The 15,425-nt window shown below is 60.2% G+C and overlaps 1 long non-coding RNA gene across 1 annotated transcript; it reads right to left on the minus strand.

Annotated features, from left to right (window-relative positions):
- Nucleotides 1-3,796: 3,796 nt before the first annotated feature.
- On the minus strand, nt 3,797-4,795 carry LOC142359352 (uncharacterized). The gene is made up of 3 exons (XR_012762283.1): nt 4,700-4,795; nt 3,963-4,322; nt 3,797-3,872 (listed from the first exon to the last, which is right to left on the minus strand). It is a non-coding gene; the product is annotated as an uncharacterized LOC142359352 (long non-coding RNA).
- Between the last annotated feature and the right edge of the window lie 10,630 nt (nt 4,796-15,425).

A 15,425-nucleotide genomic window follows, 5' to 3' on the forward strand; every position in this document is an offset into this window, starting at 1 on the left:
TGCGCCGCACTGCGCATGCGCCACGCGCCGACGGCGCGCCGGAGTGGCCAGCCCCCAGTCCCTGCGCGGAACGCCTGGCTGCAGTACCGCTCCGGGTCGGGGCAGCGCGCGCCGCCGGCACGGGGCGGCACCTCCGCACGGCTCCGGGCAGCCCCCGACTCGCGGCTCCGACACGGCGCCGAACCCCCGCCCCTCCCTGTCCCCGACACGGACCCCGCCCTCCCGGGGGCTTTTCCCCGGGACGCGCTGCTCCATCCACCTCCCCCCGCACCCCGCGCTCACCTTCTCCCTCGCTGCAGCCGCAGCCCGGCCACGGCTCCGCTCCTCCCTCGGCTCGCACCGGCCCCTCCACGGCCACCCCGGTCACGGCAGCACCGGGCCCTCCACCGGCAGAGGGAGGGGCCGTCGCCATCAGCCGTGCTGCCCACACCTGGGGCTCCCCCGGCCCCGGGCCCACGACTGGAGCCCGGCAGGAACAGGGGGCCGTCGCCCCTGCCCCACAGCCCGTCCCCTCCTCCCTTGGGCTCTGGCGCAGCCCCTCGTCCCGTGCAAACCAAGCACAAACGCAGCCGCGAGGGCAAAAGGGACCGCAGGTCTTTATTCAGTCACGCACCCAGCCAGTCCCGGGAGCCGCTCTGCTCCGGGGCTCGGGGCCCCCGATGCTCCCTCTGCCCCTCCGACACCTCGGCAGTCCTTCCCGCAGCTGCGCCCGTTGCTCCAGCAGGGAACAGTCGGTCAGTCCGCTCCCGGAGCGATGCGCTGCTCGGCAGAGGCCGCCAAAAATGAGGAGCAGGGTGCAGGCCACTACAAGAGAGGAGAAAAGTGACAGATGGCTGGACAGCGGCGGTGTAACGAGAAAGCACGAAGCGGGGAAAGGGACAGCGAGAGAAGCACGGGGACAGGCAGTCCCACAGAGATGGAGAAAGAAGCAGCAGGAAGAGAGGAAGAGTGGCAGCAGAAAGAAGAAGAGGGAGCAGGACAGAGACCGAAAATGAAGAACGGGGAGCAGGAAGGAGATGCAAAAAAAAACCCTGTAGCATTGAAAGAGGAAAAAAGAATAGCGGCAGGGACCTGGGCAAAGAGAGATGAGGAAATAGAATAGAATAGACATGGAGAAAGCAGTAGATCTGTGACGCGCTATGGAGCCGAGAAGGAAGGCCTCAAATCAAGGGACAAGGAGCCAGACAAAAGAGCACCAGAGACAGCAAAAGTACTGACAGGCTACAGAGCAGGAGGAAAGCAAAAGTAGTAACCGGGAGCTGAACAGAAAGAGGGGAAGACGGAAAAAAACGCCACGGGCTGCAGGGCAGAAAGAGGGAGGACCTAAAAGATGGGGACAAGTCAGAGACAGATGGAGAAAGACGGTACACAAGAGCAGAAAAAAAAATAGTCGTAGCAGTGTGGGAAAGAGAGGGAGCCAGGGGAGGGCCCAGGATGCAGAAGAGGGGTGACAGGGCCCCGAGGGCCCAGGACTCACCGCAGCTCTCGCTCTCGGTGCTGCCGGGAGACTTGGACACTTCAGATGCTTCTCTCTCCTCTCTTCCCTTCTTCTTCTGTAACTCAAATCGTTTGGCTCGCCTCCACCTGAGAGAAAATGCATGTGGTTGTCTTAGAGCTCATACGAGACGCGGCTTCCTAGACAAGAAGCCTCACTGCACACTGTATGCAGGAATAGGACAGAGAAAGAGAGAGAATATGATGAGTGGGAAGCAGAACTCACAGATCGAGAGAGAACTTGAATCAGAGGAATAAACAAGGCAGGAAAGAGAGATAAAGACAGGGAAGAAGCCGGAAGAAAAGGGCCTTTCTGGCCTCTACTCGCACCCCCCAGCCTCCCATCTCTTTCCAGCCTCCTTTTTTTCTGGCCTCTACTCTCGCCCCTGGCCTCCCACCCCTCTGCGGCCTCCCACCCCTCTGCGGCCTCCTTTTTTTCTTTCTGGCCTCTACTCTCGCCCCTGGCCTCCCACCCCTCTGCAGCCTCCCACCCCTTTCCGGCCTCCTTTTTTTCTTTCTGGCCTCTACTCTCGCCCCCGGCCTCCCACCCTGCTGCGGCCTCCCACCCCTTTCCGGCCTCCTTCTTTTTCTGGTCTCTACTCTCGCCCCCAGCCTCCCACCCCTCATCAGCCTCCTACCTCCCATTTTGCTGGCCTCTACATAGTTCAGCTTCCCACCCCTCTGCAACCTCCTACCTCTTTCCAGCCTCCACTCCCCGCCCCGAGCTTCCCACCCCCGTCCCCACACACTGACAGAAAGAGAAAAACAACAGTGAACAGGGAAAAAGGTATTAAGAAACAAAGAAAGGGTCAGACGAAGAAGAGGGTGGTTAGGGTTGGAACCCCAACACAAACCAGCAAGGGGCTAGTGGACAGAGAGAGAGGAAGAGAAGAAAGGGCCGGGAAGCAAGACAGAGAAGGAGAGAAAGGCAAAAAGGGAGAGCCGGCTGGACAGGGACGTATAGCAAGAAACAACCAGACAGGCAGCAGGACAGAGACACAGAGACAGAAAAACCGGGGGACAGGAACCAGGACAGAGTGACGGCGAGAGGAAACAAGGGCCAGGGAGCAGGACAGCGATGGAGAAAGAAGCACTGCGGCAGCAGGGTAGAAAGAGAAGGAAGAAAGGCCAGAAGAAGGATGGGGAATGACAGAGAAGGGAAAGAGAAGGACAAGGAGCAGGACAGATTGTCAAAGAAAGGGAGTGGGACAAGGTGATACTGAGAGAGAAAAAGGGGACAGGGAGGCAGGATAAAGTGAAAGACAGGCAAAAATAAGAGACAGGGGAGCAGGACAGAGACGGAGGGGGAAACGCCTCGGCTGGGCAGCAGAAGAGAGAGGCGGAGAAGGGAAAAAACAGCACAAAACCTGGGACGGCCAACCTGGGTGGGCGGGGAGCAGGTCAGAGAGCCGGAGAAAGGAAAAACACTGCTGTGGAGCAGCAGAGGGGAACGGAGAAAGAAAGAGAGCGAGGGGGAGCAGGGCAGAGAAACGGAGAGAGAAAATAAGTGACGGGGAGCAGGGCAGAGCACTAGGAAGACGAAAATAAGACACGGGAGAAGACCGAGGAGCTCAGAGAGAAAGAAGGGTCGAAAGAAAACGCCAGAGAGGTAGAGAAATCAAGAAAAACAGGGACGAGGAGCCTTGCAGAGACGGAGCACGAAAATGTTGGGCCGGTGAGCGCGAAAGAGGGAGAGAGAGACAGGGGCAGGGGGAGGAGATGAAGAAGAAAGGAGAGACAAAGATGGCAATGGAGCACAGGACACACAGGCAGAGAGAGAAAAAGGACAGTGAACAGGAAAAAAGGGACCGAGAAACAAAGAAAGGGTCAGATCTAGACAAAGAGACCAAGAAGAGGGGGGGGCGGGGGGGGGGGGTGTGCAGGGAAACCCCAAAACAAACCAGCAAGGGGCTACAGGACGGAGAGAAAGGGCCATGAAGCAGGACAGAGAAGGAGAGAAGGGCAAAAAGGGAGAGCTGGCTGAACAGGGACGCATAGCAAGAAACGACCGGACAGGCAGCAGGACAGAGAAACAGAGCAACAGAGACAGGGAGCCGGCTAAAGAAATTCTGGAGGGAGAAAAAGAGGGAGAGGTAGCAGGACACAAACACAGACAGAAGACGGGAGGTACAGGGAAAGGGAAAGAAAAGGAAAAAGAAAAAAAAAAAACAAACAAAACAATCACAGCAGCGTGGGAGAGAGGAGGATCCAGGGGAGGGCCCGGGACGCAGAAGAGGGGCGACAGGGCCCCGGAGGCCCGCCACTCACCGCAGATCTCACTCTCGGCGCTGCCGGGAGACTCTGCTGCTTCAGGCGCTTCTCTCTCCTGCGCTCCTCCCTTCCTCTTCCGTAACTCCGGTCGCTTGGCTGTCCTACACCTAAGAAAAAACGCGCATGTGTCGCGGCTCTCAGGACACGAGGCTCCCTAGGCACGTAGCCTCGCTCGCTCACGCGCTCCACAACCGTACCATGCTGCTGCTGGTGACACATACAGACCCTGCGGGACACGCTGGCGGCCTGGCCTGCTGCAGGCTACCAAGAGGGAGCCTTCCTCACCCGCAGAGGCAGGCTCTCTCCTGCCTGCGGAGCCAGGCAGCTGCCAGCCAGGTGGCCTTCCATTTTTTCTTCTTCTTCAGCCTTCTCGGGACTCTCCAGCTTCAGCCCCGCCAGCTCCCGTCCGCAGCCACTCAGCGCTCCGCCTCTCCCTTTTCGCCCCCACGACGCCAGGAGACCGAGGCCCGGCACACACAGCCCTCACAAGCCTGGAGCGGGCGCAGCCAACGGCATCCCCAGGGCAGGAACGGACAAACGCGTCCTCAGCGCGGCCCCTGCCACAGAGAAAGAAGCAGCGGCGACCGCGTTAAGGGAGGCCGAGGCACGCTCGAGGCCCAGTGTGCCGCCCGCACCACGGGCCTTGGGGGAGGCCGGGGGCTCCGGGACAGGCTTCAGGGGACGTGCTGGAGCTGGGGGCGGCTGCGCGGGGCGAGCGGGGCCGGGGAGCGCTGCCGAGTTGGGGGGGGTGCCCGCCTCCTTCCCCCCTTCCCCTGCGTCACCTCCCGCCTCTGGCCCCGGGGCTGCCCGCACCCGCCTCGCCTCCAGCGCACCGGCAGCCTGTCACAGCGGGCGGCTCGAAGCTTCCCGTCCCACCACCCTCGGGCAGCCACCACGCACCCCCGCACCCGTCGCAGGGGAGCCCGCGCCTCACGGCTGGCCTCTCTGCTCCCCCGCCGCCCCGGCACCCGACACCAGGGCGCCGCCATGCTGCTGCGCCGCACCGCGCATGCGCCACGTGCCGACGGCGCGCCGGAGTGGCCAGTCCCCAGTCCCTGCGCGGAACGCCGAGCTGCAGTACCGCATCGCGGCCAGGGGACGGCGCCAGCGGACACGGCGCGGCGCCCACGCCCGGCCCCACCTCCGGGTCCAGGCAGCGCGCGCCGCCGGCACGGGGCGGCGCCGCCGGCACGGGGCGGCACCTCCGCACGGCTCCGGGCAGCGCCCTGCCGCGCGCCTCCCGCTCCGAGCAGCCCCCGACTCGCGGCTCCGAGACGGCGCCGCACCCCCGCCGCTCCTTGCCCCCGACCCGGACCCCGACCTCCCGGGGGCTTTTCCCCAGGACCTGCCACTCCATCCACACCCCCACACACCCCGCGCTCACCTTCTCCCTCGCTGCAGCCGCAACCCGGCTACGGCTCCGCTCCTCCCTCGACTCGCACCGGCCCCTCCACAGCCACCCGGGCCACGGCAGCACCGGGCCCTCCACCGGCAGAGGGAGGGGCCGTCGCCATCAGCCGTGCTGCCCGCACCCGGGGCTCCTCCGGCTCCGGCCCACGGCTGGATCCCACGGTGCCGTCATTGGGCAAACACAAAGACCCTCTGAAGCCGTTTGGGCATTTCAGCAAGCAGGCAGGCGTCCTTTATTGCAGCACCGGACACACAGGGCACGGCTCCTCCCAGCGCGCACAGCACCTGTGCCACTCGAGCGGCAGTACCGAATTTTGGTCACCGGGTGGCAGCAGCGAGCTCTTGGACACGGCGCCACCGCGCATTCGCGTCTCCCGAGCCGCAGTACCGAACTTTGGTCACCGGGTGGCAGCAGCGAGCTCTTGGACTCGGCGCCACCGCGCATTGGCGCCACCCGAGCCGCAGTAACGAACTTTGCTCACCGGGTGGCAGCAGCGAGCCCTGCGGCACGCCCGGTCGAGGCGCGGCCGCACCGCTTTCTGGGGACCGGACGCAGCGGGAAGGCTGCAGAAAAACACACGGAACTGACCACAGAACTACCCTTCGTCCCGCGCAGCGGGGGCTGTGGCGGGACCAAGCACAACGCCTCGTCGCACATGCCCGAGAGCAATGCGGCTGCCCGGCAGCCGAGTCCCTGAAAACGACACCTCCCGGCATGCCCTGGCTAGCAGGGCTCGGCCGCCCGGCAGCCGGAAGACTACACCTCCCGGCATGCCCCGGGGAGTAGCGTGACCGACAGCGCGCCCCGCGCCCCAGCACTACAGCTCCCAGCACGCCGCGGGAGCTGCGGGCCTCGGCTTGCGGGGACACCGTGCCCGAAACGGCGCTGGACCCCCGCCGCTCCTTGCCTCCCACACGGACCCCGCTCGGCAGGTACCGTCGCCCGCCTCGGGGCTTTCCCCGGGACCCGCCGCTCCATCGACCGCCCCGCGCTCACCTTCTCCCTCCCTGCAGCCGCAGCCCGGTCACGGCTCCGCTCCTCCCTCGGCTCGCACCGGCCCCTCCACGGCCACCCCGGTCACGGCAGCACCGGGCCCTCCACCGGCAGAGGGAGGGGCCGTCGCCATCAGCCGTGCTGCCCACACCTGGGGCTCCCCCGGCCCACGGCTGGAGCCCGGCAGGAACAGGGGGCCGTCGCCCCTGCCCCACAGCCCGTCCCCTCCTCCCCTGGGCTCTGGCGCAGCCCCTCGTCCCGTGCAAACCAAGCACAAACGCAGCCGCGAGGGCAAAAGGGACCGCAGGTCTTTATTCAGTCACGCACCCAGCCAGTCCCGGGAGCCGCTCTGCTCCGGGGCTCGGGGCCCCCGATGCTCCCTCTGCCCCTCCGACACCTCGGCAGTCCTTCCCGCAGCTGCGCCCGTTGCTCCAGCAGGGAACAGTCGGTCAGTCCGCTCCAGGAGCGATGCGCTGCTCGGCAGAGGCCGCCAAAAATGAGGAGCAGGGTGCAGGCCACTACAAGAGAGGAGAAAAGTGACAGCGGCGGTGTAACGAGAAAGCACGAAGCAGGGAAAGGGACAGCGAGAGAAGGACGGGGACAGGCAGTCCCACAGAGACGGAGAAAGAAGCAGCAGGAAGAGAGGAAGAGTGGCAGCAGAAAGAAGGAGAGGGAGCAGGACAGAGACCGAAAAAGGATGGGGGAGCAGGACAGAGGCGCAGAAAAAACCTGCAACGGGCAGCACGACAGGAAGGGAGGAAAAATGAATAGGGGCAGGGACCCGGACTGAGACAGATGGGGAAAGACAAAAAAAAAAAGCTACAAAAACAGGGCAGAGAGGGAGGAATGAGACAACATGGACAGGGAGCCGGGAACGCAAACGACGGAGGGAAGGGGCGAGGGTGGGCAGGACAACACGAAACAAACCACATAGCTACACGCTACAGGGAAAAGAGGGAAGACTTAAGAAGTAGGGAGCGGGAGCTGAACAAAAGAGAGCCAGAGAGCAAAAAGCCAGAGAGTAATGCGTACAGAAAGAAAGGGGGGGGGGATTCTAAAACAGGGTCATCGGGGAGACAGACACAAGTAAGAAGGACAAAGGACAAAAGCAACAGGCTACGAGGTGGAGAGGGAAGAATCAATGAATATGGACAGAGCGCTGGCCAGAGAGAGACCGAGAAAGGCAAAAGATGGCACGGGTGACAGGGCAGAGAGGAAGGAATTTAAAAACCAGGCACAGGGAGTCGGACAGAGGGAAAGGCAGAAATAAAAGGAGAAAAAGTGACGGGCCACGGGGCAGAGAGGGAGGAATGGATAAAGAGCAACAGGGGACCGGACAGAGCACAATGGAGAATGGAAAAAAAGCAAAAGCACGCTCCAGGGAAGACGGAGGGATTGAAGAACCGCGACCAGGAGCTGGACAGCGAGACACAGAGGAAGACCAAAAAAACCAACGAAACAAAACCAGTGATGGGCTACAAGATGGGCTGGGGGAAGCAAAAAGCAGCGCCAGGGAGCTGGACACAGAGAGATGGAGACAGACAGACCAATAGCGTGGGGCTACAGGGGGCAGAGGGACGAATTAAACACTGAGGACGGGGAGCCAGACAGAGAGAGAGGGAGATCGCGGAGAACAGTGGTGGGTGCAGGAAGAAGAGGTAAGAGTTAATAAATGGGGACAGGGAGCCGCACAGGGAGGGACCGAGAAAGGCAAACACAGCAGCAGGGCATAGGGCAGAGAGGAAGAACTAAAAAACAAGGGCAGTGAGACAGACATAGAGAGATGGAGAAAAGAAAAAAGCAATGGGTGATGTGGCAGAGAGGGAGGACTTAAAAACAGGCACGGGAAGCAAGAAAGACTGAAAGGCGGGGGGGCGGGGCTGAATCCAATAGGCAACAGGATGGAGAGGGAGGACTTAAAAGTGAGGGACGAGAAGCTGGGAAGACAGAGAGGTGGAGAAAGAAACAGAATCACAACACGCTACAGTGCCAAGAAGGAAGAAGCTGAACAACAGGGACAGGGAGCCAGACAAAGAGAGCCAGAGAAAGAAAAAATACCGACGGGCCACAGGACAGAGAGGGAGGAATGAAACAATAGGGATCCGGAGCCGGGCAGTCAGAGAGGGAGGAAGAAGAAATAGCCAGGGGCAATAAGGCAGAGAGAGAAGGCGGCAAAAACAGGGATCTGGACCAGATCGATGACAAAAGACAAGGACAGTGATGGGCTATAGGGAGGAATGCGAAGACAGGGGCGAGGCGCCAGATGCGGAGCAAGGCACACAGGAAGTACAGCAAAAGCTAGAGAGCAGAGAGGGAGGAATTAAACCACAGGGATAGGGAGCCGGGGAGGGAGCTGGAAAAAGGGATGCAGGAGGGGAGACGAGGAGGAATTAAAAAATTGGGATCCAGAGACCGAGAAAGAAGTAAAATTGCCACAGGCTAAAGGGCCCAGAAGGAAGAAATTGAAAACCAGGGAGCAGAAGCCAGCCAGAGAGAGACGCAGAAAGGAAAAACCACGATGGGCTCCCAGACGGAGAGGGAGGAATTTCAAAAAGGAAGGGAGCGGGAGCCATACACAGAGAGACAGAAAAAGGGAAGATAGCAACAGGCCACAGGGCAGCGAGGGAAGAACTGAAAAGTAGGGACAGGAAGCCGGACAGAGCGCAACGAGAAAGAAATGGCCGGGGGGGAAACACAGCACCACCACCTGCGACAGGCTACAGGGCTAGCCCAAGCTGGCCAGTGGAAATATTCCGTACCACAGACGTCACGCGCAGCTTATAAATGGGGGCTGGCTGCGGGGCAGGAATCAGCTCTTCTCGTTTCCGCGAGTTGGAACCCGCTCTCGTCCGGGAGGTCAAACTATTTTGGAATTTAGCGAAACTTGCGATTTCCGGGTTCCGCAATCGCTGTTCGGGGACTGCCTGTGCACCGGTCATCGGGTGGTGAGAGAAACTGTACTGCGTATAGTTTGGTTCGCATGTGCGTTGTTGCAATTATTATCATCGTTATTAGAATTATCAACAGTATTTCCTTTGTTGCCTTACTAAACTGTCTTTATCTCAACCGACAAGTTTTACCTTTGGTCCATTTGTCCTCCGCATCCCGCTGGGGAGGGAACGGGCCGGGGGTGGGGGCTGTGAGCGAGCAGCTCTCTAGTGCTTAGTTGCCGGCTGCCAAGTTAAACCATGACAGACAGAGAGAGAGGAATTAAAAAAAAACAGGACTGGGAGCAATCTACAGAGAGACGTCCGGGAACGAAAGTGTAAACAGCACCGCGTACAGGGCAGAGAGGGAGGAATTCAACAAAAATAATAAGTAAAGACAGGGAGCCGGACAGAGGGACACAGAGACAGAGAAAACAGCAATGGGCTACAAGACAGAGAGGGGGGGATTAAAAAATCCTGGCGGGGAGCCGGACCGGGAGAGACGGCAAAAGAAATGAAATCGCGCCGTGGCACAGGGAAGACAGGAGGACAACATTGAAAACCAGGGCCTGGGAACTGGAAAGAGAGCGCCAGAGAATGAAAGAACTCCTGACGGGCTCTAGGGCAGAGACAGGAGGAACGAAAAAACAGGGGCGGGGAGACAGCGAGAGACAGAGAGAGAGAAATAAGAGGGGGGGAAAGCAACAGGCCGCAGGCTCCGGAGGGAGGAAGTGCGAAAGAGGGGCTGGGAGCCGCACAGGGAGAGGGTGGAGAAACAGACCTGCAGAAGTGACAGGGTATGGGGCAGAGAGGGAGGAACTTAAAAAAATCAGGACCTTGAGCCAGAAGAGACGGAGAAAATAAAAATGGTGACGGGTAACAGGGCAGAGAGGGAGGAATGAAAAAACAGGGACAGGAAGCCAGAACAGAGAGACTGCGAAGGCAAAAAGTCCCGACAGCTTCCGCAGAGAGGGCGAGGAACTGAAACTTAGAGACAGGGAGTTGGACAGAGAGAGACAGAGAAAGAAAAAGAGAAAAAAGACGGAGATGCAGAAAGGGAAAAGGAGCGACAGGACAGAGAGGGAGGAATTCAAAATGAGGGGCAGGGAGCAGAATAGAGAGAGATAGAGAAAGAGGCAGACGCGCAACGTGCTACGGAGCTGAGAAGGAAGACCTTGAACCAGAGGGACAGGGAGCCGGACAGAGAGTCCCAGAGACGGCAAAAGTACCGACGGGCTATAGGGCAGAGAGGGGGGAAAGCAAAAACCGTGATCGGGAGCCAGACAGAAAGAGATAGGGAAGGAAAAAAAAGCCACGGGCTACAGGGCAGAGAGAGGGAGGACCTAAAAGATGGGGACAGGGAGCTGGTCAGAGATGGAGAAAGCAGGTACACGGGAGCGGGGAGGGGGTTGGAGGGGGCAGGGAGGAAAAAAAAGCCAAAAATCACAGCAGTGTGGGAAAGAGAGGGATCCAGGGGAGAGCCCGGGATGCAGAAGAGGGGCGACAGGGCCCCGAGGGCCCGGCACTCACCGCAGCTCTCGCTCTCGGCGCTGCCGGGAGACTCTGCCGCTTCAGACGCTTCTCTCTCCTGCTCTCCTCCCTTCCTCTTCCGTAACTCCGGTCGCTTGGCTGTCCCCCACCTAAGAGAAAACGTCCATGTCTCGCAGCTCTTGCGAGACAAGGCTCCCTAGACACGTAGCCTCGCCTGCTCACGCACTACGCGCAGGAACAAGACAAGAGGGAAAGAGAGAGAGTGAGAGAATGACGAGCGGGCAGCAGAACTGACGGATCAAGAGAGAAACTGAATCAGGGGAATAAAGAACGCCGGAGGGAGACAAACGTACAGGCAACAAGCCAGATGGACGAGGGCAGAAGACACACAGATCAGGACAAAGAGGTGGAGAAAGTGAAAACAGTGATGGGCTGCAGGATGAGAAAAAAGGCCAAGGAGCAGGACAGAGGAGAATAACGGGACAGCAAGCTGGACAGGGGCATATAGCAAGAAACAAAGGGACAGGCAGCAGTATGGAGATATACAGACAAAGAGTTACGGGGAGGATGGAGGACAGAGAGAATGAGAGAAAAGGGACAGGGAGGGGGGCACAGATGGAGAAAGAAATGCTGGCGACAGAGAGAGGAAGAAAGCGACAGGACAGAGGCAGAGAGGTAGAGAAAGGAAGAAAAAAGTAGCGACGAGTAGGAGGCCAGAGGCACAAGGAAAAGACAGGAGGAAGGACAGAGTGACAGAGAAAACCGGTGAGGGACAGGACGCCAGAAAGAAAGATACTGTGAAAGAGAGCGCGACAGGGAGCAGGACGCTGGGACAGACAGCAACCGAGAGCAACCGAGAGAACGGCAGCGAGGTGGAGCACAAGAGAAAACAGGGACTGAGAGCAAGACCGAGGGGTGAAGCAATAAATAATGGGGCTGGGGAGCAGGACAGCAGAAGAGAGAGACAGAGAAGGGGACACATAAGACAACCGCAAACCGAGAGGGAGAAGGAGAAGAGCACAGAGGGTCACAGACAAAAAGAGAGGGACGGCAGAAAGAGAAAAACAAGACGAGGGAGAAGGACTGAGGAGCAGAGAGAAAAAAGTACAGGGAAAAGGACAGAGATGCAGAAAACAAGGCAAGACTGGAGCCAGAACACAGGGCAAAACTGACAAGGACAGGCAGCGCAACAAAGGGATGGAGGAGGAAAGAACAGTGATGGGCCGCAGCACAGAGGAAAAGAGAGAAAAAGAGCAAGAAGAGCAAGAGAAGGAGAATGACAGGAGGGTGTAGACAGAAAGACTGGGACACGTCAAAGGGGCACTTGGGGGACACACACATCGGAAGGGTAGAAAGGAAAAGGGAGGGATGGGGAGCAAGACAGCGTGATAGAGCGAGACAGGAAATGGAGTGCAAGGGCGCAGAAAAGCAGAGGTACTGGGAAGAGGAAAGAACGTCAGGGAGAGAAAGGTGAGGGTGGGGAGCAGGAGAGAGGTAGAGAACAAAAAAAATAGCCACAGGCAGAATAACAGAAATACGGAGAATAAAAAATTACTTCCAGGCAGCAGGACAGAGGCACAGAGCAAGAGGAACAAAAAACCACAGGGAGAAGGACGGGTAACACACAGCACGACACTGCGGGAGTGAGAGGACGGAACAGAGCAAGGCAGAGGAATGAGGAGCAAAAAAAAAAAAAACAACCCAGCAAACAGAAAGGGAACTGGACAGAGATAGGCAGCAGGGCACAGAGATGGAGAAAGAAAAAACAGCAACAAGGACAGGGAATGAGGAATAGAGAGGAAAAGAGCGGGACAGGGAAACAAATACAGACAAAAGAAGGGGAGGTACAGGGAAGGAAAAGAAAAGCTGGGGGGGGGGGGGGGGGAGGAGGAATCACAGCAGCATGGGAGAGAGAAGGATCCAGGGGAGGGCCCGGGACGCAGAAGAGGAGCGACAGGGCCCCGGAGGCCCGCCACTCACCGCAGCTCTCACTCTCGGCGCTGCCGGGAGGACTCTGCCGCTTCAGGCGCTTCTCTCTCCTGCGCTCCTCCCTTCCTCTTCCGTAACTCCGGTCGCTTGGCTGTCCTACACCTAAGAAAAAACGCGCATGTGTCGCGGCTCTTAGGAGACGAGGCTCCCTAGGCACGTAACCTCGCTCGCTCACGCGCTCCACAACCGTACCATGCTGCTGCTGGTGACACATACAGACCCTGCGGGACACGCTGGCGGCCTGGCCTGCTGCAGGCTACCAAGAGGGAGCCTTCCTCACCCGCAGAGGCAGGCTCTCTCCTGCCTGCGGAGCCAGGCAGCTGCCAGCCAGGTGGCCTTCCATTTTTTCTTCTTCTTCAGCCTTCTCGGGACTCTCCAGCTTCAGCCCCGCCAGATCCCGTCCGCAGCCACTCAGCGCTCCGCCTCTCCCTTTTCGCCCCCACGACGCCAGGAGACCGAGGCCCGGCACACACAGCCCTCACAAGCCTGGAGCGGGCGCAGCCAACGGCATCCCCAGGGCAGGAACGGACAAACGCGTCCTCAGCGCGGCCCCTGCCACAGAGAAAGAAGCAGCGGCGACCGCGTTAAGGGAGGCCGAGGCACGCTCGAGGCCCAGTGTGCCGCCCGCACCACGGGCCTTGGGGGAGGCCGGGGGCTCCGGGACAGGCTTCAGGGGACGTGCTGGAGCTGGGGGCGGCTGCGCGGGGCGAGCGGGGCCGGGGAGCGCTGCCGAGTTGGGGGGGGTGCCCGCCTCCTTCCCCCCTTCCCTTCCGTCACCTCCCGCCTCTGGCCCCGGGGCTGCCCGCACCCGCCTCGCCTCCAGCGCACCGGCAGCCTGTCACAGCGGACGGCTCGAAGCTTCCCGTCCCACCACCCTCGGGCGACCATCACGCACCCCCGCACCCGCCGGAGGGGAGCCCGCGCCTCACGGCTGGCCTCTCTGCTCCCCCGCCGCCCCGGCACCCGACACCAGGGCGCCGCCATGCTGCTGCGCCGCACTGCGCATGCGCCACGCGCCGACGGCGCGCCGGAGGGGCCACAGCCTGCGCGCAACGCCTGGCTGCAGTACCGCTCCGGGTCGGGGCAGCGCGCGCCGCCGGCACGGGGCGGCACCTCCGCACGGCTCCGGGCAGCCCCCGACTCGCGGCTCCGACACGGCGCCGAACCCCCGCCCCTCCCTGTCCCCGACACGGACCCCGCCCTCCCGGGGGCTTTTCCCCGGGACGCGCTGCTCCATCCACCTCCCCCCGCACCCCGCGCTCACCTTCTCCCTCGCTGCAGCCGCAGCCCGGCCACGGCTCCGCTCCTCCCTCGGCTCGCACCGGCCCCTCCACGGCCACCCCGGTCACGGCAGCACCGGGCCCTCCACCGGCAGAGGGAGGGGCCGTCGCCATCAGCCGTGCTGCCCACACCTGGGGCTCCCCCGGCCCCGGGCCCACGACTGGAGCCCGGCAGGAACAGGGGGCCGTCGCCCCTGCCCCACAGCCCGTCCCCTCCTCCCTTGGGCTCTGGCGCAGCCCCTCGTCCCGTGCAAACCAAGCACAAACGCAGCCGCGAGGGCAAAAGGGACCGCAGGTCTTTATTCAGTCACGCACCCAGCCAGTCCCGGGAGCCGCTCTGCTCCGGGGCTCGGGGCCCCCGATGCTCCCTCTGCCCCTCCGACACCTCGGCAGTCCTTCCCGCAGCTGCGCCCGTTGCTCCAGCAGGGAACAGTCGGTCAGTCCGCTCCCGGAGCGATGCGCTGCTCGGCAGAGGCCGCCAAAAATGAGGAGCAGGGTGCAGGCCACTACAAGAGAGGAGAAAAGTGACAGATGGCTGGACAGCGGCGGTGTAACGAGAAAGCACGAAGCGGGGAAAGGGACAGCAAGAGAAGCACGGGGACAGGCAGTCCCACAGAGATGGAGAAAGAAGCAGCAGGAAGAGAGGAAGAGTGGCAGCAGAAAGAAGAAGAGGGAGCAGGACAGAGACCGAAAATGAAGAACGGGGAGCAGGAAGGAGATGCAAAAAAAAACCCTGTAGCATTGAAAGAGGAAAAAAGAATAGCGGCAGGGACCTGGGCAAAGAGAGATGAGGAAATAGAATAGAATAGACATGGAGAAAGCAGTAGATCTGTGACGCGCTATGGAGCTGAGAAGGAAGGCCTCAAATCAAGGGACAAGGAGCCAGACAAAAGAGCACCAGAGACAGCAAAAGTACTGACAGGCTACAGAGCAGGAGGAAAGCAAAAGTAGTAACCGGGAGCTGAACAGAAAGAGGGGAAGACGGAAAAAAACGCCACGGGCTGCAGGGCAGAAAGAGGGAGGACCTAAAAGATGGGGACAAGTCAGAGACAGATGGAGAAAGACGGTACACAAGAGCAGAAAAAAAAATAGTCGTAGCAGTGTGGGAAAGAGAGGGAGCCAGGGGAGGGCCCAGGATGCAGAAGAGGGGTGACAGGGCCCCGAGGGCCCAGGACTCACCGCAGCTCTCGCTCTCGGTGCTGCCGGGAGACTTGGACACTTCAGATGCTTCTCTCTCCTTCTCTCTTCCCTTCTTCTTCTGTAACTCAAATCGTTTGGCTCGCCTCCACCTGAGAGAAAATGCATGTGGTTGTCTTAGAGCTCATACGAGACGCGGCTTCCTAGACAAGAAGCCTCACTGCACACTGTATGCAGGAATAGGACAGAGAAAGAGAGAGAATATGATGAGTGGGAAGCAGAACTCACAGATCGAGAGAGAACTTGAATCAGAGGAATAAACAAGGCAGGAAAGAGAGATAAAGACAGGGAAGAAGCCGGAAGAAAAGGGCCTTTCTGGCCTCTACTCGCACCCCCCAGCCTCCCATCTCTTTCCAGCCTCCTTTTTTTCTG

This window comes from Opisthocomus hoazin, unplaced genomic scaffold (assembly GCF_030867145.1).
Source record: "Opisthocomus hoazin isolate bOpiHoa1 unplaced genomic scaffold, bOpiHoa1.hap1 HAP1_SCAFFOLD_199, whole genome shotgun sequence".
NCBI lineage: Eukaryota > Metazoa > Chordata > Aves > Opisthocomiformes > Opisthocomidae > Opisthocomus > Opisthocomus hoazin.